The following is a 12,651-nucleotide window of genomic DNA, read 5'->3' as shown; positions in this document are numbered from 1 at the left end:
CGGTGGGGGAGGGGAGGGCATAAAACAGCGGGTGAAACCGCCAAGAACAACTGTGGAGGTGCGACAACGAGAGGATCAGGCACGCCCGCCACTCTCCATACCTCTGTGAATGCTTGAAGTAGCTGATCATTAAAAAATCTCCAGTTAGCCTGCCTGGCGTGGCTCAGTGGTTGAGTGTCCACCTAGGAACCGGGAGGTCACGGTCTGATTCCCGGTCAGGGCACGTGCCCAGGTTGCAGGCTCAATTCCCAGGAGGGGGCGTGCAGGAGGCAGCCGATCCATGATTGTTATCATTGATGTTTCTCTCTCTCTCTCTCCTCCTCTCCCTTCCTCTCTGAAATCAAGAAAAAATATTTTAAAAAAATTGAAATTGAGGAAAAGAACAGCGGGGGGAAGAGGACCCTCTTGTGGCAACGAGGCAGCAGCCCGGTCTGGGGCTCCCGAGTCCGCGCAGCGAGAGTGGTGCCCAGTGGGGTTCATGGCCACCGGGGCCAGAGAGAGACAGACGGGCTCCTCCTAGTGGATCAGGAGGTCCGCAGGCCCCGCGGACCCAGCCAGGAGTTTGCTGGGCTGATGGGAGTGGAACTGAGGAGTGAGAGGGAGGGGCAGAAGCAGGGAGAAGGGGAAGCTGCTCCTTAAGAAATTTCACGGGGAAGGGAAGGAAGAGATAAGCGGCTAGAGAGGGGAAATCGGGGTCTTGTCCCGAGAATTGCCGCCCCCCCCTTTTTAAAGGCAGGCAGAGCTAGGGCAGCCCTCAGGACGAGGGCAGCGCGGGAGGACGGGAGAGGGCCTGGGTGCTGTGAGGGTGCAAAGGAGAAGCTATGGATGGAGTGGAGGCCCAGGTGGGAACCCCGGTGGGAGCGGAGCAGCCGGGGGTGCACACACACAACCCGTTTCCGACGTCACGGGCAGAGCAGACCCTGGGGATGAAGGTCAGGTGTGGCTGTGGGGGAGCGGGGAGGAGCTGAAGGAACGGAGGTGTCTCCAGTGACTGTGGGGGAGTCACGAGGGGAGGGGAGGAATCAGAGCAGAGCAAAGGTAGAGGGCGGAGAGCCCGAACCCCGAGGCGCAAAATATACACCCGAAAGCGGGAGGCAAAGGCAACGTCTGGCCCAGCCCCTGTCCGTTTAGACAGCGCTTCCGCGGGTGTGGCCATGGGCACCATTTCCGGTCGGCTCACAGGGGATGCAGGTGGAACCAGATTCCGGATGGGAATTGTTGAAATGGTTACAGCAGGTTGGGGGGCCACCTTTCTGGCCCGTGTTTCCCTACGGTGCAGGGTTCCAGCGGGTACAGCGCCCAGAAAAGGCAGCCAGAGCAGCACCAATAGAAGAGATAGCGGGTGGAATAACATGACCCCAGACATTCGTCATGAGTTGGTTTTAAACTATCTCACCTACAATGACAACTTATTTATTGCATACGACTCTCTCTGCATTTTGTAAACTTCTCGCTAGGGCATAGGTGTCCTTCTCCTGGGCCTATGCAAGGTGCAGGTGTCACTGGAAGTAAGCCTAGGACCTTTGACAAGAGCAGTGGAAGTAGCACCTTAGTTACGACTTTGCTCATTCTTTAGACCGACTGCAGACATTTGCCAACTGTTCATCTGAAATGTCACTGTGATAGTGTTCAAATGCATGAGAACCGAGTATTCAAATGGGCCTTTTAACACTCTGTGTTGCCCTAGCTGGTCTGGCTCAGTGAATTGGGCATCAGCCTGTAGACCAAAGGGTCCCGGATTTGATTCTGGTCAGGGGCACAGGCCCGGGTTGCAGGCTCGATCCCCAGTAGGGGGCGTGCAGAAGGCAGCCGATCCATGATTCTCTCTCATCATTGATGTTTCTCTCTCTCTCTCCCTCTCCCTTCCTCTCTGAAATCAATAACAATATATTGGTAAAATTCTGTATTTACTTAACACAAAATGAAAGCCGTCTATCGGATCTGTATGTGTGAGTGAAGATGGACTGTGCTATGTAATAGGATGTTGAACTCCACAGGTGAGGCTGAGGATAGCCGCCTAGCAGAGTCTCTTACAGCCACGATGGTGATGGGCACATGGCTATAAGCCTGCACCCATCTGTCTGTTTCTACCTCCGTATCTTCCCTTTTCATGTGAAAAGGAAGGAAGTATCCTGAAATGGGCACTCAACTATGCTGGGGTGACATCTTTCGACTTACCCCCGCTAAGTTATTTCGAACTCTATGATTTTAAAGTGTAAGTTTGGGTAAAAAAGTTCATTTGAAATAGTTGAATGTAGTCACTCAGCCAGAATTTTTACCTAAAGTATAAGATGGCATTGCTGTGCAAAGACCTTGAAAGACCAAGAAATGACATAAAATTTATGATATAATTTTCTAAATGACCAGCCATGGCTTCTTTAAGAAATGCTATCTTCATTTGTAACTCTCAGAATACCCTGAAATTCATAATACAAATAAGATTTCTGTGGTATCGAGTCCGCAGCCCACACATAACAGCCCAGTATATCTTCATTAACAAGAAACATTTCTATTGATTTCATTTGGCGATGTTTCATATTACATATAACAAATATCTATGGTCACCTAAATGAATTATTACAATCCAATTTGAAATGATTGCATAGGGTTATTGTATTATCTCTAGGATGCTTTAGTCTCTGGGTGTCAAAACTGTTTTTATTTAATGGAATAACATGGAAAAGTTAATCAGAGTAGGTTAACCTCTGTGGAGCTGAAGGTCACACGCATTTACTCGCAGTGGGAGATGGAGGAGCTCCGGTCTGAGCGCTCGCTGGGGGCGGGGTGGGGCGAGGGAGCCGCCCGCGGGGTGGGGTGCCTGCGTGTCCTCCGCGCTCGGGAGTGGCAGTTGGCTTCTGGGGCTTTTCAATGACTGGATTTTTGATTAGAAAATTTCCTGCAAGGAAAATAGAATTAAACAGGCAATCCGAACGTAATAACAAATCGATGCTGCAGTTAACATTTCTATCGCGGGGTATCGAACGCCTCAATCCAGGTCCATTCCGCTTGGCCTGCAGCTGCTGGGCGTGCCGCCCGGGGCCGGGGTGGGACCAGGCGCTGCCACCGAGGGTCCTCCTCTCCCGGTTCCGCTTCCAACATAAAGGGGCCCCGACGCCGCCAGCCCTTTCCCCCTGGACCGGGAGCCAGAGGCGTCCCCCCTGTGATGAGCACACACCACGGCTGCTGCCCACGGAGCCTCCCCGCCCGCCCCCACCTGGTGCTCTCCCTCCAGCGCGCCTGGCGGCCAGGCCTCGGCCTGTGGGGTGATGTTACTGCGCAGGCCAGTGCGTGACCTCGTAGGGCTCGGGGCCGAGGGGGCTGGCGGGCAAGACCTCCAGTTAAAGTAACCCCCCTAAGGCTTGATCCCTTGACGGTCTGGTTGGGGTGGCCACCTGAGGTCCTTGGGCAAGTTCCCCTTGTCCTCGGAAGATAGCAGCCTGGCACCCAGGGGTGGGCTCGAGAGCAGGCGAAGGGGGTTCGGCAGGTGCCAGAACCAGCAGCCGGAGCTGGAGCAGGCGGAGCCCCGCGACAGGGGGCAGGGTGTGTGCTGTGAGCCTCTGTCGGAGCAGCGCACAGCAAGGGCGTCTGGGCTGTGAGATTCTCAGGTGGTAGCGGTGACACCTACCCCCAGGGACAAGGACTGTCCTGCCACTGAAACCGGGGTTAAGAGCTCCGCCCGCCAGTCCCCGATGTGGGCGCTGTGCCCTGGACCTGGGGTAGAAGGAGGATCACTTAGGGGAAATCAGTGAGTGTGAGCCTGGAGGCGCGCAGCCAGACCTCACGCCGAAAACCCCACTCAGAGCAGGTCCAGCTCAGAGATGAATGTGAGGAACAGCCCGGAACTTCCGGGCCTGTGGGAGCCACGGGGACATTGTCCCCACGGAGCCACCTCTGCACCCGGGCACACAGCGGCCACCGCGTGCCAGACCAGCCTGCATCTCACACACCCTGTGAGCTCGTATGGTCTCGCTCCCCTCAAGTCACTAAGAAATTACAGAACACACAAAGACATGGACCTCCTGGGAGACGGTCAGCAGAGGCCCCCAGGGGAGAATTCACAGAAAACAGCAGAGAAGAGTCCCCACCAAGGCACCCGGATGTAAGCACGGGTTAGATGCTCAAAGGGAAAAGCGAGGAACAGAGTTTATGATGGAAGAGAAGCAGGTGGGTTTCCGAAAGAAATGAAGAGATGGCCGCTGCCACCGAAGAAAGGGATAATCCTGAAGATCAAGCTGGAAAAAATCCAGAAATCAGCTCAAGGCGATAAAGAGAGGGCAAATGTGAAACACACTGAGACGAACACGGAATGACACGCTCCAAAAGACAGGCAACGGAAGGGAACTAGGGAAAGAATGGGGAGAAACAGCAGTCAAAGGAGTGTTGGTGGAGGATTTTTCATCATTCAAAACCGTTGGGCCAGTCTCAGCCGGAGCAGCCTAAATCCTGCGTGTACGTAGTCCCAATCCACCTTGCAATGAAACTACGGAATATGTAACCGATAGAAAAGCCTTTAAAACGCGCACATCAGCAGGAGCAGCCGTCAGCCTGCAGGAGACCAGTTATTGGCAACAAACAATGTCAGAAGATGAGCGACTCCTGTTTTCCAAGTGGGAAGAGAGAGTGACTATCAACTCCACATCTGCACTCTCCATCCCATGAGGTGATCATTCAAGGTGGGGTGGGGGTGGAGCTCTCCCCAGCAGCGAGGAGCTGGGGTGTTGGCAGGGCTGCTGTGGAGAATCTTCATCTTCATTTCCCCTCTTGTCGTTCCCCCCAACACGGTCTCCGTGTCATGCGTTCCTCCCTGCTCCACAATGAGTGAAGGTGAAGATGTTTGAGACATGCAAGGTCTGCGGGACTTACGACCAACAGAGCAAATAAAAACTGCGAGCCCGGCTGGTGCAGCTCAGAGGTTGAGTGTCAACCCATGAACCAAGGGGTCAGTGGTTCGATTCCCGGTCAGGGCACATGCCTTGTTTGTGAGCTCAATCCCTGGTGAGGGGTGAGCAGGAGGTAGCCAGTCGATGATGTTTCTCTCTTGTCGATGATTCTATCTATCCCTCTTCCTTCCTCTCTCTCTAAAAAAATCAATAAACATTAAAAAAGTAATGTGAAATTGAAAGAAGGAAATGGAAGCTATAAGGAATCGGTGGGCAGCAAGTAACATGGGCGAGTTGCAAAACTGGTAGAAATGTTGTGCAAAACTGCTATAAAGAATAGTTTTAGTATTTGAGGGAATATTTAAATTGAGAAGGAATTACAATCTTGGACGATATTGTGGATGATAGGCGAAAGTTGGGGTGGAATTAAAGAGTTCTAATCTGGTGGGAGAGGACAGTGATTGGTTAGCATCAGAATCTGGAAAAAAAAAGAGATATTTGAGTATACTTAATACTATAGTAATGAACAAATAGAAATATAGGTATACTAGAGGCCCAGTGCACAAATTCATACATGGGTGGGGTCCCTTGGCCTGGCCGGCAATCAGGGCCAATTGGGGCCATCTTGCCCAGTCCCCAATCGGGGCTGATCAGGGCCGGCCGGCCAGGGGGGGAGGGACTGTGGGAGGTTGGCTGTGGGAGCGCACTGACCACCAGGGGGCAGCTCCTGCATTGAGTGTCTGCCCCCTTGTGGTCAGTGCACATCATAGTGACCGGTCAACTGGTCATTCAGTCGACTGGTCGTAATAGTTGCTTAGGTATATATATATAATTTTAAAAGAATAGAAAGAAAAAAGGATAAAATAAAACAAAAATAGAGCAGGTGGCAGGAAAGAAGCAAATAAAAAATAAAGCCAGGGAAAAATAGATCCAAATGAATGATTGGCAATTAAAATAAATGTAAATGGGTCACACTCGTTTCTTAACACAGCAGACTCTCAGACTGGGTAAAAGTTTTCTCATCCCTTGAATATTCTGAAAGAGGCCTGCTGTCCAGCATCAGCGTGGGGAGAGGTAATTTTTCCCGACAAGAGCACTTCATTCCACTCTTCGGCAGCGATGTCTTGTCCGTTGTGTCTTTGCAGATGTGATTAGATGGCAGACCGAGCCGCTCCTCTGTCAGGATGGCGTGCCTCCAGGGTGCCGGGTGGGACGGTGAGGTCTGACAGCCGGACGCAGACCTAGTGGACGGGGAAGGCCGAGGAAGCAGCGAGCCGCTACCTAGGGGAGCTGACAGAGCGATGCCGGACGCAGGCTGAGTGGGTAGGTGGTTCACAACCTGGGTGAATGGCATTGAAGCTTGAAGAGCGCTGGTAGCCAGAGCCATGGCCACCCAGAGAGGGTTCCAGTGAAGAAAGACGGGGTTTTGGCTCAATGGGCTGTGGCTGCTGGATTAGCTAATGTGATGTGAGAAGCTATCGTGGGGGTGGAGTGTCCTTCGTAAAGGGTGTGGGTGCTCCACCCGCTTCCATTAGGCCACAGCTGAAGGTGGGACGCCAGGCAGGACCAGGGCAGCACCGGGATGTGGAGGGCTTCCCAATCCCCTCACGTGGGCACTTAAGGGAGTGAGGGGTGTGCGTGTCTTAGGGCAGGCATCCCCTTCGTCTGTAAATATCCCGGGAGCTGTCCTGGTACGTGGGGATTTGACGTTAACTTTGTGGCTTCAGCAGGCAGAGCTGGAACCACTAAGAACACTGCAGCCAGATGTTCAACAATGAACGGCCCATTGCAGGGGGCAGAGGGCTTCCTGTTACAGGAAGTATTCGAGCGAGAGCTGGACCCTGTCTGTCGGCTGCGTGAGGAGGGCTCGGTGCTGGGCCTGGGTTGTGTTTGCTGGTCCCTCCCCTCCCCTCCCGCCTGACCTCGGTTCTGTGTCCCCCTCACGCTCTCGGTGAGCGCCCAGGGGGGGTGATGCCCTTCACATTTTTAAGGTCCCTCAGGTCGTGGCCGGTGGAGGCGGAACTAGATGCCTGGACCCCTGACTCCCCACGGATGGTTCGCACGCGTCCAGGCCAGGGAGCTGGGACCCTCACCGTATCTTTATGGGAGAAAACAGAATGTGGTCTGCAAGTATCTAATATGAGAGCATATTGTTCCCAGAAACCAAGATCAATAACCCTGAACTGTATCAAAATGCCGCAGGAAAGTAAATGATTCCACGGCCCAGACCAAAGCCGCCGGCTCTCAGCACCGGGGGGAGGGGAATTGGCGGTGTCCCCCCCGCCCCCACCCCCGTTGTTCAGAAACTGGAAGTCCAGAGAAAAAAGGCGGGAAGAGCCACAGTAAAAGCACCACAGTGACCCTCGTGTGGTCCTCGCGGTGTTCCGGGCCCTGCTGGTGATTGAGGAGTGGGCGCCCTGGCGGGAGGAGGGAGGGCGCTGGTGCCCAGCGAGCCCCGCCCACATGAGTGGTAGTCATAGTGACATCACTTCTAGTCTCGTGGTCACTCCCCTGCAGGGCTGCACCCGGAGCCGGCACCCGCTTGATTGATGACCTGTGACTTGGGCTCATTCTTCCAGCACCTTCTTCCGGGCCCATGTGAGCCGTTCACGTGGAAAGTTCTCCCCGGTCCTTCTCTCTAGAGTGGACGTGGCTCCGGGAGTGTCTGCACGCTGATGGCTGTCTGGCTCTCTCAGCAGGTGAGAAAGCTGGCATGCGTGTCGTCAGGCGTGCCGAGTGGAGACCCCCAGGGTCTGAGAGCACCCCACCCCCGGGTTCTGACAGAGACCCCTGTCCAGCCCCCTGACTGAGCCCCTTCCATCGCCTCCTGCAGCTGGCAGTCCTTTCCGGGTGAAGGGAGCCGAAGTTTCAGGGTGCAGGGCCCTCAGCCGACACGGGCTGGGGGGACTGGCAGCTGCCAGCGATGGGAGCGAGGTGGTTGTCTGTCCGGCTGGTTTCTCCGCGGCGGCAGCCCCAGGGGCAGCTGGAGTTGGGAGCGCGCTGCCCGAGCCAGGCCAGGCCGCAGGGAGTGAACGTCTCTGCGTTTGGCCATTTCGCTGCCTGGAGCTCGGGAACCTCTCCATGAGTGAGCTGGAATGCAGAGCAGTTCGGGCTCCCATATCACACTGGTCTCATTAGGATTGATGCTGAGATACATGAGGTACCAATGACCCTTGACACAGTACTTTTTAAAAGTGAAAGAAAATAAATGAGGCACTAAAGTATAAAAGCCACCCCGAGCACCCACCAGCAATACTGATCTAGACTTGGTCAGATGGATTTCCTTGAAAAGCCCGACCTCAGAGGCTCAGATGGGAGAGCTGCCCATTTTCATTCCCACGCGTTTCCACGGTCATTTCCCCGGGACCTGCTGTGTCAGGCCTGTGCTGAGGCGGTGCGTTAGGGACCGTGGGGACCTTGCTGTCGATGGTGAAATGTATTTCAAAAGTTACCCGAATATTTTAAAAAATTTGTGTACCATTTTTGTATCTTCAGGCAATATTTTCATCCTCTGATACCTAATTGCTGGTTATTTCCAGTAGCAGTTTTGAGTAACGTCTGACCAAATGTTATAGAATGACTGAGATGATGTCACAGTGCTATTCGTGCCGGAAAGCCCTCTTTCTGTATCTCTGGTGTGATTGCTTTTTGAACAATTCTCACGCCTGTTTATTAGAGAAGAATATCAGATTGTGAAGAGATCCGGCAGAGCGAAGCAGGGGGCAGCGACTGGAACGTGTTACCGGCTTGCGTTTGTAACCGTGTTTGAGACTGAACTGGTGGTGGTCTTACGAGGTCTTGCTTTCTTCATTCACTCGTTACTCCTGTCGGTAGAGACACAGACAGCTCGTCTGGCTGCGACTTCTCTCTCTTTTTTTAAAATCCTCACCTGAGGATACGTTGTTGTTGTTTTTTTAAAACTGACTTTAGAGAGAGAGGAAGTGGCGGGGGGGGGGGGTAGAGAGGGGGAGGGATAGGGAGAGAGAAACACTGATGTGAAATAGAAACATTGATCGGTTGCCTTCCATATGCACTGAGATTGGGGATCCTAGGTATGTACCCTGCCCAGGAATCAAACGCTCACATTCTGGTGTCTGGGAGGATGTGCCAACCCACTGAGCCACCCGGCCAGGGTTCCACCATCTCACTTCTGCTGGGAAAGAGGCGGGCGCGTCTCATGTGTGCCGAGCCCTGTGATGTCAGCCCAGCCCGGTGAGAGCCTCTCGAGGAGTGAAGGACACGTTGGGAATAAGGACGTGAGACCTCTCACCCCCATTTCCACGCGGCCCCCAATAGTGCTCTGTGGGCCTCCGGCCTGAGCTCCCCCAGGCTTTGCTCTCATCCGCGCTCCTGGGACCAGGGGGCTGCTGGCTCAGCCGCTGGCCCCATCCGGGATGCAGCTGATTAGAGACGTGAAGGGAAGGTCAGGGTGAGGGCTCCGGGAAGGGCGAGGGAAGGGGCATTCTCCGCAGGAAGGCCAGGCCAGCGGGGAAGGCGGGAGAGTCCGTGCTTGTCTGCACGGAACACGCCGGGCAGCCCTTTCTAAGGTGAGCACAGCGCGTATCTAACGGTGTCTGTACTTAGGAGGGCGGTGTGGCTCGTTTACACGTTTCCTTTAACTGTCTACACGTTCCGGGACTGGAGTTTGGACAGGAGGCGTGATTCTGTAGGCTTGGCGGCAACGCAGCGATGAGTAGGAACCGTGGCACGGTCCTCGGTTGCATGCCCATCGTCAGGGTTCGTATCTTCGGATGAGCTTGGCTTTTGGACAGCGGGTTGCAGATGCCCAGACATGAGTCATCTGGGAGGTTTCATTTCAGCCTCGTGGCTCTATTTCCAGGTAGCGTTTCAGGAGAAAGGCCTTCAGCAGCGCCCGCCCTGAGGGCTGCAGGCTTCCGAGCGCCTTGGGCACCGTGAATGCTCTCCGTGAAACAACAAGCCAGGGATAACCTCTGCTTATTAAGAGAACTCGACTGAACTCTTACTCAGAATAGAATATCTATCGATGTCAGAGAGGAAGGGAGAGGCAGAGAGAGAGAGAGAGAGACATCAGTGATGAGAGAGAATCATGGATCGGCTGCCTCCTGCAGGACTGGGGATGGAGCTCGCAACCTGGGCATGTGCCCTGACCTGGAATTGAACCATGACCTCCTGGTTCCTAGGTTGACGCTCAAACACTGAGCCATGGTGGCCGGGTCAGGTTAGGAGGCATTTACTTGTAGACAATGACGTTTTGGAGGTGGTTGGGGATGTGGAGGAATCACAGTGAAAGTATTCGATGTGTATCTGAAGGAGAGGACACGGGTTTTCACGTGCACGCTTGTTGGTAAGAAGTAAGAACGCTTCATTTGGAAGAAGAAACCGACCCGTCAGTCAACACAGTGCACTTGACATGTTTGGGGAGACAACATCAGGACGCTGATCTGAAGTGCTACATCCAAGGAGATTATACTGTGGAGCTGCAGTTACTCTTCAACTGGAAGGAAGACAGCTGCCCGCCTTCCAAACACGCAGTGTCCAACTTGCAACCAATCCTGAATTTCAATCAATACGGTTTAATATTTCACCGGCAATCGCAGGTTGAAATCAATGCTGCGTGGCTTTCTGGGAGAACAGAAGCTCCTGAAACGGAGAATTGACGGCAGTCATCCGAGGAGGAAATAAAAGAAATGTGCTTCGCAAGGGCTTTTGTGAAAGGAAAACATGGCCGCTCCCCCCCTTCCCCCACCCCGTTTTTTCCTCCCAGCTTTAATGGGAGGTCCCGGTGATTCAAGAAAATGGGTCCAGAAGACCCAGAGAAAAAGGAAAGACATTCCCAGCTTGGCGACTGTTCGGAATGAGCTGGGCAGTGGGTTCTTTCAAACCAGAAACCCTGAGGTGTGTGCTGGTGAGCTGTGAAGCCCATATCAGTTACCTTCTGTTACAAACTGCACCCCCACCCCCAACCTACCCCGCCATGGAGTGGGGGACAACAATGGCCTTTTATTTCAGGCCGGTGTCGGGGTGGCAATGTGGGCAGGGCTCAGCGGGGCGGTTTTCTGGTCTCCCCTGGACTCAAGCAGGTGTCTGCAGCCAGCGGCGGGGGCGGGGCCTGGCTAGTCCCGGGGGCATCAGCTGGGATGGCGAGTCTCTAGGCCCCCGCAGCCTCTTGTCCCTGCAGACTGGTCTGGGCCTGGGGCTTTGTGGGACCCCAGCAGGTGGACGTACTAGGCCCCTGATTTCTGGGCCTCAGGTTTGCAGGCTGCCATTTCCACATCATTCTTTTGCCTGAAGCAGGTTATAGCAACAGCCACACTCTGGGCGGAGGAGTGGACGCTGCTTTCTGATGGGAGGCGAACAAAGTCACATTACGGAGGACTGTGGCCATGTTGGATCCGTCACAGCGCCCTTCTCAGGGTTAGCCAGTGCCCGGGAGAGCATCCATCTGTGGCCGAACCCACTGTTGGCAGCACCGTCTCCCCAAGGAGGGCGCCGCGTGGGGACAGAGGAAATGGCGTGGGTTGCACGTGCTGCTCCAGGATCTTCGCCGCAGTTTCCCAGGACTTCACAGACGGAGAAAGTAACCAACACCGAGCCTTCCTGAGCTCCGAGGGGGCGGGTCTCATGCAGAGGAAGTAGGTGGGACAGGTCGCCATGGCAGAGTGAAGCCTGGTGATCCCTCTTTAGACGGTCGGTTCTCAGGGGGTGACACCCGCACCAGGGGAGAGCTGAGGGGAGGCCGCAGCACCGACTCTGAGCGCCGTGCGGAGTTTAAAGCCCCGGAGATAAGATGCCGCGTCTCAGCTGGCGATGCCCCATGCCCGGGAGGCCCTGTGCGTGCGCTGGGGCCTGGGGGATGGTGCGGTTTAACCACAGGCTGAGGGCCCGTGTGGTGACCATGACCTGCGAGTCCTGGCAGTGCCAGCCACCGGCTGCTGCTCGGTGCCCCCAGGGGCGCAGGGCCCCCAGGCCTGGAGGAACTCGGGGAGCGGGCTGGGCAGGGGGGGGGGTGTCACCTGCAGTGCTGGGGTCACTCTGGCCCAGTCTTCACTGTCTTCTCATGACCAACAACTAAGTCTTCAGAGCTGACTGCCCGGTGCCTACCTGCCCTTTGTCAACCTCAACAAGCATTGTCTGTGCAAGAGCAGGAGGAAGGCGAGGGCCCTGCCACATACCCCCCCACCCCCCTCGAGTATCTGATGGGCCCTGTGGCAGGTGGGCACCCACCTGGGGTAACCCCTCCTCTTTTTTTAAAAAAGATATTTTAATTGATTTCAGAGAAGAAGGGAGAGGGAGAGAGAGAGAGAGAGAGATAGAAACATTAATGATGAGAGAGAATCATGGATCGTCTGCCTCCTGCATGCCCACGCTGGGGACTGAGCCGGCAACCCAGGCATGTGCCCTGGCTGGGAATTGAACTGTGACCTCCTGGTTCATAGGTCGATGCTCAACCACTGAGCCACACCGGCTGGGCGCGACTACCACATAGTATGGAAGTGTCTGCTTGGGGCCAGGTCTTCTCTCCTTGAAGAAGCTGAGATTCGCGCATCCTCCGTTCTGTTACTGATTTTGAAATCGATTAAAGGACCTGACATTCCTTCCTAGTGGGATGAGGATAGTTTGGATCCTGATTCTTTTGTTTGATGAATCAGCGATCCCTCTCATATTTACGTTCTGAAGGGTGCCAACGGGCATGGGTGCCAATGGGCGTGCCTCCCACAGACTGACCAGGCCGCCGAAGCCCCTGCTGACCAGCCTGGGGCAGAAATAGGCCCCTGGCGACAGCTCCAGG

Source organism: Myotis daubentonii, chromosome 3, assembly GCF_963259705.1.
Source record: "Myotis daubentonii chromosome 3, mMyoDau2.1, whole genome shotgun sequence".
NCBI classification, from domain to species: Eukaryota; Metazoa; Chordata; class Mammalia; order Chiroptera; family Vespertilionidae; genus Myotis; species Myotis daubentonii.
Note: the sequence above shows the minus strand (reverse complement) of the source record.